Source organism: Piliocolobus tephrosceles, chromosome 12 (assembly GCF_002776525.5).
Source record: "Piliocolobus tephrosceles isolate RC106 chromosome 12, ASM277652v3, whole genome shotgun sequence".
NCBI lineage: Eukaryota > Metazoa > Chordata > Mammalia > Primates > Cercopithecidae > Piliocolobus > Piliocolobus tephrosceles.
The window spans coordinates 100,111,287-100,122,190 of record NC_045445.1 but is presented as its reverse complement, the minus strand read 5'-3'; the positions used below and the strand labels follow the sequence as shown (position 1 = coordinate 100,122,190).

Sequence of the window (10,904 nt, the reverse complement as noted above, 5' to 3'; positions counted from 1 at the left end):
CTTTCTTTCTTTCTTCTTTCTTTCTTTTTCTTTCTTTCTTTCTTTCTCTCTGTCTCTCTCTTTCTCTCTTTCTTTTTCTTTCTTTCTTTTTTTTTTTTCCAGAGTCTCGCTCTGTCACCCAAGCTGGAGTGCAGTGATATGATCTTGGCTCACTGCAACCTCTGCCTCCCGAGTTCAAGCAATTCTCCTGCCTCAGCCTCCAGAGTAGCTGGGATTACAGGTGCCTTACAAAAATTACACTTGGCTAATTTTTGCATTTTTAGTAGAGACAGGGTTTCACCATGTTGGCCAGGCTGGTTTCAAACTCTTGACCTCAAGTGATTTGCCCGCCTTGGCCTCCCAAAGTGTTGGGATTACAGGTGTGAGCCCCTGTGCCCAGCCTCCCCAGTTTTCCAGAGTTTTGGCAAGAAAGTCTAAGGACCAGACTGGCTGGACATGCCTTTACTCTCAAAGCATGCTATAGAAAGAATACTTTCTGATGGGCGGGTGCGGGTTTCCACCGTCTTAGAACTGCCTGAGACATGGCTTCCATTCCTAAGTCCCTATTAAATATTTCTTTCTGAGAAACTGGGCTTGTCAGCCTTGCTCTTCTGCTTTTCAGTTCCCTTGGCCTTTAGGGGTGGGTTGCATATACCAGCTACTGTGGAACATTTGCTGAGCCAGGCAGGAGCTGAAGAACCAAGAAATCGATCCTTTTGTAGTTCCTAAGCATGATGATTGGGTGTTCATGTGCTTATGTGAGATGTGCCTTTCTCAAACCTTGTTATGACATCAGCACATTATTCAACTGATATGAAAAAAAAATGGGTTAGGGGAATGAAGCATCTGTGTATGAAACTCCAGGGTGGCCAGCAACATCTATGTGGGGTGGTGTGACACCTCTGCTAGATTCTTGTGGACCTCCACATGAGTAACGGCACATCCCGAAAACCCAAAAGGAGTTATCAACTGAAAGCCATATAGTGCACTGCGATAGGGAAGGATGGTGGGTAACCTATCCAGTGGGCTGGCCACTTCTCTGGGCTGTTCATTTGGCTTTGGAGGCCAAGTTAGCAGCAGAGGCGAAAATTAAATGGCTAGGGAAGGAATTGCAATGAGAAAAAGACACGTGACTTTTGACTTCTCTCCTTGCATCCAACATAATGAAGAAAATTGATGACCAAGAGAACAAAAATTGAAACCTTAGCATGTAGACAGATTGGTCCGCCTAGGGGGAATGAAATGGAAATGACCAGAAATCAAAGCTGTCATAACTAAGCCCGATTGGGATGTGAAAATTTGGAATCCCTGGGAATGTTGTGGAGAGTAATATTTCGATGACATAGAAGTCATAGCTGAAGAGGGGAATGAAGATCATTGGCAAGCTCACCCCTCGTGCACAGGAAAGTGAAAGCTGAACAACTCCAGCAATGTGGGAGTCGATGGATCAAGGAGACTCTCACTATCGGAGTATATCATTTTCACTATCACTATCTCACTGCTACAGAACTCTTAAAGATTGCAAAGACGTTTAAGCAACCACCTAAGTAACCACTGACCTCTTAGATCGTCCGATTATGGGACACAGGGTTTTTCTTTAGCTGGGAATCAAGCAGAGAAAAATGATTAACATCATCACCCATCTGGTCCTGCAGCAATGCCTTCATAACCCAGGAAGAATAGCCTTATGGAATGGATTATTCTAGCTATGAGAGAGGCTTGACCTAATGAAAAAGATTTACCAGGAGGGATAACCTGCTGGTGGTCAATCAAAGAGGCCCAGAGGCTTCTCTGGGAATTAGGAATGAGGCAAGCCATCTGTACCTGGGTTTTCACAGGAACTGATACAGCAGTTTTTACTGCCAGGGTGAAAAATAAATTGCTACAGCATGCACCAAGAAAATGGCATGGCCCTTTTCTATCTTTGTTGAGGCCTGGAGTGGAACAAGATTATACACATGATGTGGGAAAAGCCATTGCAAATTTGGAAAAAACTGAGCAAACCAGGGACAGAGTAAGCTTGGGAACCCGATGAGGGTTAGCAAAAGGGAAAAAGAAAATCCCACAGCAAGAAGGAGGAAAAAAAAGGGAAAGGGATAGATAAGAGGCAAGTGTAAGTAAATGTGGCATGATTTATTGGGAGCAGAAATATCCCAATAAAAAATAGACAAACAACCTAATGCTGTATTAGCCACCACACAGAGGGAACTACAGCCTGAACAGCAATTTCGTTGCTTCCTTTCTGCCCCTCCCGCAGAAGAGGAAGACTCGACCCCTTCTTGTAACGCCCCAGCCTATCAGGGTGGATCCCACCCCAGCTCCGAAATTAGTAGGGCCGAGGTTCATCCCATGCTTGAGCAATAGAGGGTGACCAGAGGCCCCATATTGAGCTCATCACTTACTGGTCCTGAGAAATAAGACTATTGCCTTACTAAGGACGGGATGTACTTTAATCCATGGACACATTCCGAAAGACCCCTTGGTCAGTGGTCTACCATTGATGGTTATGGGGGACAAATGGTCCCAGTAAAAAGGACTTTAATGCATCTTGGTTTGGGGAAAGTGTCCCCTGCCCCGTATAAGGTGCTTATTTCCTCTATTCCATAAAATATTTTAGGCATGAATATTCTGTTAGGAAAGACTGTAAACTTCAGTGGAAGAATTCAGATTAAAGGTGATTATAGTACAGGTATTCTTAGGAAAGAGGGAAACCCGTACAATTCTCTAGCCCTAGGTGGGTTGTCAACGTTAAACAATACAAATTGCCTGAGGGGCATGCTGTAATAAGTGCAGCTACTGAGGAATTTAAAAGGTGCATATTATCCGACCAACTCAAAGCAAGATTATCAGTTCCATCTGGCCTGCATGTAAACCAGACCAGGCCTGGCTGATGACTGCGGGTTACCAGAAATTGAACAAGGTGACCCTGGCCATGCAAGCTGCAGTTTCTTAAATTACTCAGGTAGTCAACCACATCGTGTCTGTCCTGGGTACACATCATGCTGTCTTAGGTTTGGCTAATACCTTTTTCTGCATCCTACTGTCCAAATAATCACAAAACCAAGTTGCTTCTACCTGGCAAGGTTTCCAGTGGACCTTTCAAGTGTTGCCCTTGGGCTATTTCACATTCTTACAATTTGTTACCCAATGATAGCTAGAGATGAGTCTTTGCTCTCACTCCTGACTTCTCTTTTTTGATCTTCTTATATGTATAATATGATGTTAACCTCTGAGATGTTCATGTGTATTATGAATGTCTCAGGGCATTGTTCAATCATCTTCTGGATCAAGGATGGGAAATCAACCCTTCAGAAGATCCAAGGCGCAGGGCCTGCAGTGAAGTTTTAGGGGTTACACGGTGGGGTAAGATTCCTTTTATATTGCGTGCATTAATGGACAAAGTCCAGTAACATCCAACTCTGAAAACAGAAGAGAAATCCAAACATTTGTGGGTCTTTTAGGATATTAGCATTTATCCCACACTTAGCCCAGTGTTTGAGACCACTATATGGACTTATTAGAGAAAGGACACATTGAAACTGGGACACATCGCAGCAGGGAGCTTTGAACAGGCTAAAGTGCTAGTATAGCAGGCACAAGCCTCAGGCACCCCTTTAGAGGGAATAGCGATGACTTTGGATGTTACTGCTACTCCTGTGGGCAGGAGTTGGGTCTTATGGCAACCACGGTATGGTAAATCAATCCCTTTAAGATTTTGGTCACAATTATGGAAAGGAGCGAAGCCAGATACTGAAACAGGAAATTTTCCCTGATCCCTTCACAGGCCTCATGACAGGGGTGCCTCGCTTACTCAGCCCACAGCTCTCAACCCCTTTGGGATGGGAAGCATGCAGGTGAGCAGGTGTAAGAGCCAGGGAAAGTGCTTTTGGGCGCTGGCAGGAGCAAAACTCTGTGCGTCCCTCCTAAGGGGGATAAAAATCCCATGGACCCCAAAGCCCCAGAGGGCGTGTGTTGCAGTGAGTTCTTTTAGCTTTGCTGTCCGAGGATGGCTTAAGTAAGCGTTTAACAGCTCAGCGGACCCTCTGCCTTTTCGTGAGAGCAGAGGGTCTGTGTGACAGCCTTTTTGTATTCCGAGCTCTTGTCCAGCATCCAGGAAAAAGCAGATTGCACGAACGAATTGAAGGGTAACACATACAGAGGATTTTATTGCCGATGGAAGTGGCTCTCAGCAGGAAAGGGAGACGGAAAGAGGAAGGAGCAGGAGAGTATTCTTCCCCTGAAGTCTGGCCGTATTCAGCCAGACTATTCTCCAAAGTCCTGCCGTCAAGCCATCCCTCTGAAGTCAAACTGCATCTCTCCAATGTTCAACCGTTTCTTTTCTTCTCCCCTTCTCTGCTCTCTGCCAGTGGAGCCTGGGGTTTTTATGGGTACAGGATGGAGAGCATAGTGGGCCGGGGTGGTGTTGGAAAAGGCAACATTCAAGCAGGAAAACGGGGATGTAAAGTTCTCACTTTGGGCTGTGGTTCCAGGCTTGAAGGTGGGGCCCTCATCAGGGACTCCACTTTTTCCGCCTGGAATTTCTCTCCCTCCTGTCCCTATCAATACTCTCCCATTGAACAAGTGCTGGCAGTGTATGCTTTACAGCAGGTGGAATCATTAGCAAAGGCCCTTCCCATGACTGTGAGAACTGGTCTACCAATCAAGGGATGGATAGAAGGATTATTTAAATCACCTACCTCTGTTTAAATCCCAAACACCTACCTTGAATAAATGGCATGCCTGTTTGCAACAATGAAGTGTCCTGGTAACCAATCCCTTAAGCCCAGAATTGCATGCTGTGTTAGGCCTTGTTATATGTGAGCAACCAAAAGACATCCCTTTGCCCCTTCCTACTCCAGTGCCTGACACAATAAGCAAAGGAGTGTTATGCATCCCTGACCATGCTTGGTATACAGATGGCTCCAGCAAGGGAAACCCCTGTACTTGGACCGCTGTTGCTATATGACCACAAACTGATACAATCTGGCTTGATGTAAGTACCCATCACAATAGACAGTGGGCTGAGTTGCAAGCTGCTTGGTTAATAATCACACATAAGCCCTGGCCCCTGGCTCTTTGTGCTGATAGCTGGGCTACATTCAAAGGCCTAATTGTGTGGCTAACCCAGTAGCAACAAGAAAAATGGATGTTTATGCACAAACCCATATAAGGCATGAACATGTGGCAAGACATATAGAGAAGCTGCAACACCCTGCAGCTGATGAAATAGTTGGCATTTCATGTAGTGGTACACAGTAAGACTCAGTTCCAGGAAATATAGAAGTTGACACCCTAAGAACAATTAGAAGGGTTGTGCTCTGTCCCAGGCCAATGAATAGAGACCTGGGTACATAACAAAAGTAGTCATAGAAGTGCAAGAGTAGGCTTGGAGATAGCCAAGAAGGCAGGATTGCCCTTAAAATATAATGGCCTCCCAATAGCTGTTAAAAATGTTGATATGGTTTGGGTCTGTGTCCCCACCTAAATCTCATGTTGATTTGCAATTCACACATGTCAGGGGAGGTGGCTGGATCATGGGGGTGGTTCTCCCATGCTGTTCTCATGATAGTGAGTGAGTTCTCAAGAGATCTGATGGTTTAAAGGTGTTTGGCAGTTCCCTCTTTGCTCTCTTTCTCTCCTGCCGCCATGTGAAGAAGGCCCTTGCTTCCCCTTCACCTTCTGCCATGACTGTAAGTTTGTTGAGGCCTCCCCAGCCACATGGAGCTGTGAGTCAATTAAGGTTCTTTCCTTTATACATTACGCAGTCTCAGGCAGTTCTTTATAGCAGTGTAGAAACGGACTAATACAAATGTATACCACATTCTTGATTGCATCCACACTATATACCATCTCATGCAGGGCACACTCATAGGGCTGTCCACCCTATAATAGATCAGCAAATGTAGGGCTTCTTTTTATAAGTCAAGACAAAAAGTATGTATTGGCCTGTGTAGATACTGCTACTGAACTGCTGTAAGTTTGTCTTTGTAAGTGAGCTAATCAAGCCAGTACTATTAAAGGTTTAGAGGCTCTCAGTACTATGTATGGATATCCTTGACACATTGACAGTAACCAAAAGACCCATTTTGCTGGACATGATGTGCAGGACTGGGCCAGGGAACACAACAGATCATGGCACTTTCATCTCCCATGTAACCTCCAAAGAGCAGGGTTAACTAAAAGGAAAACTGGTCTTCTGAAAGCACAAATTCCGTTTCCTGGGGAGGCTGGGCATGGTGGCTCATGCTTGTAATCCCAGCACTTTGGGAGGCCAAGGTGGGAGGATCACTTGAGGTCAGGAGTTTGAGACTAGCCTGGCCAACATGGCAAAACCCCGTCTCTATTTAAAAAACTACAAAAATTAGCCGGGCATGGTAGCACACACCTGTAATCCCAGCTACTCTGGAGGCTGAGGCAGGAGAATTACTTGAACCTGAGAGGCAGAAGTTGCAGTGAGCCAAGAGCATACCACTGTACTCCAGCCTGGGCAACAGAGCGAGACTCTGTCTCAAAAAAATAAAAAACTTTCCTAGGGAAGCCTACAGTATTAATCTGTTCTCACATTGCTATAAAGAAATACCTGAGACTGGGTAACTAGAAAAGAGGATTAATTGGCTCACCGTTCTGCAGGCTATACAGGAAGCATAGCAGCTCCTGATTTGGAGAGGACTCTGGAAGCTTCTGATCATGGTGGAAGGCAAAGGGGAAACAAGCATCTCACACGGCAGGAGCAGGAGCAAGAGAGAGTGAGGGAGGAAGTGCTACACACTTTTAAACAAACAGATCTCACAAGAACTCACGCACTATTGTGAGGATAGTACCAAGAGGGTGGTGCTAAACCATTCATGAGTAATCCACCCCCTTGATCCAATCACCTCCCACCAGGCCCCACCTCCAACACTGAGGATTACAATTTGATATGAGATTCGGTAGAGATACAGATCCAAACCATATCACCTATCACCTACTTTGCTAGAGTGGATGAATGTATTATTTGCAGGGCTTATTTATTTAACTTCAGCCAAAGCAGGATGCTTGCTCCATCGTGCCCCACCGTGCCCCAAGCCTACCACTGTTTGCATATGGGTAACTGAGAAGACTGCTGCTTTGCTCCCAGACCTGATTGACAACCAGCACATTTTGTGCATGACAACACTGACAGATATACTCTCAGGGGAGAGGACACTGCACTGGGGCTTAGAATGGCAAATACCCCCAGGCTGGATAGGCTATTTCCTGCCAGAGAAGGGGGGAATATCCTCAACAGTTAGAGTGGTTCCCATTGCTCCTATTGAATACTGGACCCATGATCACCCACTATAAATGGTTAGGGGAAGCAGTATCATAAGCGAACTAACGCAGGAACAGAAAACCAAATACCGCACGTCCTCACTTGTAAATGGGAGCAAAACATTGAGTACACATGGACACAAAGAAGGGAACAACAGACACCAGGGCCTACTTGAGGGTGGAGGGAGGGAGGATCAAAACACTACCTATAGGATACTAAGCTTATTGCCTGGGTGATGAAATAATCCGTACGCCAAACCACTGTGACATGCAATTTACCTATATAAGAAACCTACACATGTACCCCTGAACCTAAAATAAAAGTTTTTTTAAAAAAAGGAAGCACAAATTCAAACTTTCCTGGAAAAACCTACCTTGCAACGGTGGATGAATATGTGATCTGAAGCCCTTATTTCTTTAATTTCAGCCAAAGGGATGAGGTGCCTGCCCCATATGACAGGTTGGGACCACCATTCCCCAAGCCTACTATTGTTCACATACAGGTAACTGAGAAGACTGCTTTGCTTTCAGACCTGGTTGACACCCACCATATTTTCTGCATGAAGATAGTGACAGACATTCTACCAGTGGAGGAGACACTGCACTGGGGCTTAGAATGGCAAATACACCCAGGCTGGATAGGCTATTTCCTGCCAGAGAGGGGGGAATATCCTCAACAGTTAGCGTGGTTACCAGTGATTTTATTGAATACCGGTCCCCGATCACTCGTTATAAATGGTCAGGGGCAACACATATACCCCATGGCACGGTGGTGAGCTCTCTAATATGGTGTACTCTCAACCAAATTGCTTTGACCACGGCCGCTGACACTTCATCCCTGGGCAACATGGATGGTATACAGCCCCTTTCCCTTTACAAAAGCCAAGAGCTGACTCTATGCTAACTACTCTAAATGAAAGGACTGGTGTATTCTAACAGATGGAAAAGAACTTTCCTTGCAAATACCCACTAAGTTTGTTTCCTTTCATCCTTAGTTGTCATGTTCTGCCAGTACTATCACTAGCTTCCACTGATGAAGCAAACCTTTTCCTACAATGGGCCAAAGAGTATGCTGTTGGCTTACAGAAAAACATCTGTTGGGGCCGGGCACAGTGGCTCACACCTGTAATCCCAGCACTTTGGGAGGCTGAAGTGGGTGGATCACTGGAGCTCAGGAGTTCGAGACCAGCCTCGCCAACATGGTGAAACCTCGTCTCTACTAAAAATACAAAAATTAGTCGGGTGTGGTGGTGGGTGCCTGTAATCCCAGCTACTCGGGAGGCTGAGGCAGGAGAATCCCTTGAGCCTGGGAGGCGGAGGTTGCAGTGAGCTGAGATCGTGCCACTGCACTCCAGCCTGGGCAACAGAGCAAGACTCCATCTCAAAAAAAAAAAAAAAAAAAAAAGGAAAAACATTGGTTGGGTATGCGGCTTCATGCCACGCTCCCAGGCTTCTGGCTTGCTGTGGTGGGTATCTCCTTTCCAAGGACAAGATTGGAGAGAATATATAACACAAATGACCAGCTTCTCAGACTGAACCCCTGCGTTGAATGCCCTAGTTGTTATTGGCTTCATAGCTGGCTTTGGTCCTGGGGCACCTGGTGGCAGAAGCTGCTTCTTCGTTTAGCTGTTGTGCTCTTATGTTGCTTACTGTCCTGGTTTTGCCTTTATTGTTGCTGCAGCATCTTCCTCCAATAAAGCCAATGAGCTGCTGCTATAGCTATATGATGTCAAGCACCCTCCCTCTAGACCCAGGGACTAACAGGTGGGCGCGTGAGATTTTAAGGACCAGTAGTGAGGAATGGAGTGTAGGTACACAGCCTGCTGTGTGGCCAGAGTGATTTCATCTTGAAGGGAAAACATCATGATGACAGATGTTTGACTCCCACATACCAAGGTATTCGGCAACAAGGTCTTTAAACATTGGCTGTAGCATAGATAATGTCTCATAAAGATGCTTATCTAACCTCTCCAGTGGTCAGGAATTTCCTCAAGAAAGTGTGAGGCATGGCCAGGTGCTCATGTTTCAGCGTAAAAATTTGCTACAGAAAGTAAACATTCTGGAGGACGGGTGTGGGTTCCACCCTCTTGCAGCCACTGGACACATAGCTTCTGTTCAAAGGTCCCCATTAATTGTTTATTTCTGAGAAACTCGATTTGTCAACCTCTTTCTTTGGCCTCTCAGTGCCCTCGGCCTTTGAGGGTAAGTTTATATAGACCTGCTCACCATGGAACAATACCAATGTGCCCAGTATATTGTCTTTCTTTCTAGAGCAATTACTAGGAAACAAAACAGTAGGAAATAAAAGGTTACAAGGTATTGTCTTTCTTTCTTTCTTCCCTCCCTCCCTCCCTCCCTCCCTCCCTCCCTCCCTTCCTTCCTTCCTTCTTTCCTTCCTTCCTTCCTTCTTCCTTTCTTCCTTTCTTTTGAGACAGAGTCTCACTTTATCGCTTAGGCTGGAGTGCAGTGCTGTGATCTTGGCTCACTGCAATCTCCGCCTCCTGGGTTCAAGTCGTTCTCTTGCCTCAGCCTCCCGAGTAGCTGGGATTATAGGTGCCCGCCACCATGCCTGGCCAATTTTTGTATTTTTAGTAGAGATGGCGTTTCACCATGTTGGTCAGGGTGGTCAGGAACTCCTGACCTTAGGTGATCCGCCCGCCTTGGCCTCCCGAAGTGTTGGGATTACAGGCGTGACCCATCACGTCCGGCCTGCTGATCTCTTTTTGATGCATTCTCTCCATCCCCACCTCTCTAAACCTTCCCTAACAGACTGTCAGACTTCCTCTCCCTCCTACACTCTCTTCCTTTTCTTTTGTCTCTCTCTGCTCCTCACCTCTTGACTAAAGTTGTTGGCTGCTGCATCTCTGGCCAATGTCCAAATCCTAATACAACAACAAACATGGCCAGTACATCTGCCTTTAAGCACTTGTCACAGAGGTCACCTCTGCATCGTCCACTTTCAGCCTCCAAAGAAACAATTCACTACAAATCACTTCTGGAGACGTGGCACCAACTACCAGGGAGGCAGCCAGGGAAAGATCAGGAACTCTCATCATCACATTTCGGCTCGGGACCAAGCTTCCTGAACTGGAAAGGGCCCATCTGCTCAGCCCTCTCCATCACCCCTAATCCCTGCAATGCTGCAGGTTTTCTTTATTGACACCTACAAGCTTCTCACTTTTGGGAAACAAAGATTGTAAAGGTTTTTTTTTTTTCATAATTAACTCAATTTAATTTAGAGGAATTTCTTTTTAATTCATATATTTTAGTTAGGAAAACACCATCTTGGGCCGGACATGGTGGCTGTAATCCCAGAACTTTGGGAGGCCACAGCAGGCGGATCACCTGAGGTCAGGAGTTCAAGACTAGCCTGGCCAACATGGTAAAACCCAGTCTCTACTAAAAATACAAAATTTAGTCAGGCATGGTGGCACATGCATGTAATCCCAGCTACTCAGGAGGCTGAGGCAGGAGAATTGCTTGAACCTGGGAGGCGGAATTCAGTGAGCCAAGTGCAGTGAGTCAAGATCACGCCACTGCACTCCAGCCTGGGTGACAGAGTGAGACAGTGTCAAAAAAAACAAAAAAAAAAAGAAGAGAAAGAAAGAAGGAAGGAAAGAAAGAAAGAAAGAAAG

General features: G+C 45.9%; 1 non-coding gene across 1 annotated transcript; it reads left to right on the top strand.

Moving 5' to 3' along the window:
* The first annotated feature begins 689 nt into the window (after nucleotides 1–689).
* LOC111535749 lies at nucleotides 690–793 on the top strand. Its single transcript, XR_002729548.1, has one exon. It is a non-coding gene; the product is annotated as a small nucleolar RNA U13 (small nucleolar RNA).
* Nucleotides 794–10,904: the final 10,111 nt, after the last annotated feature.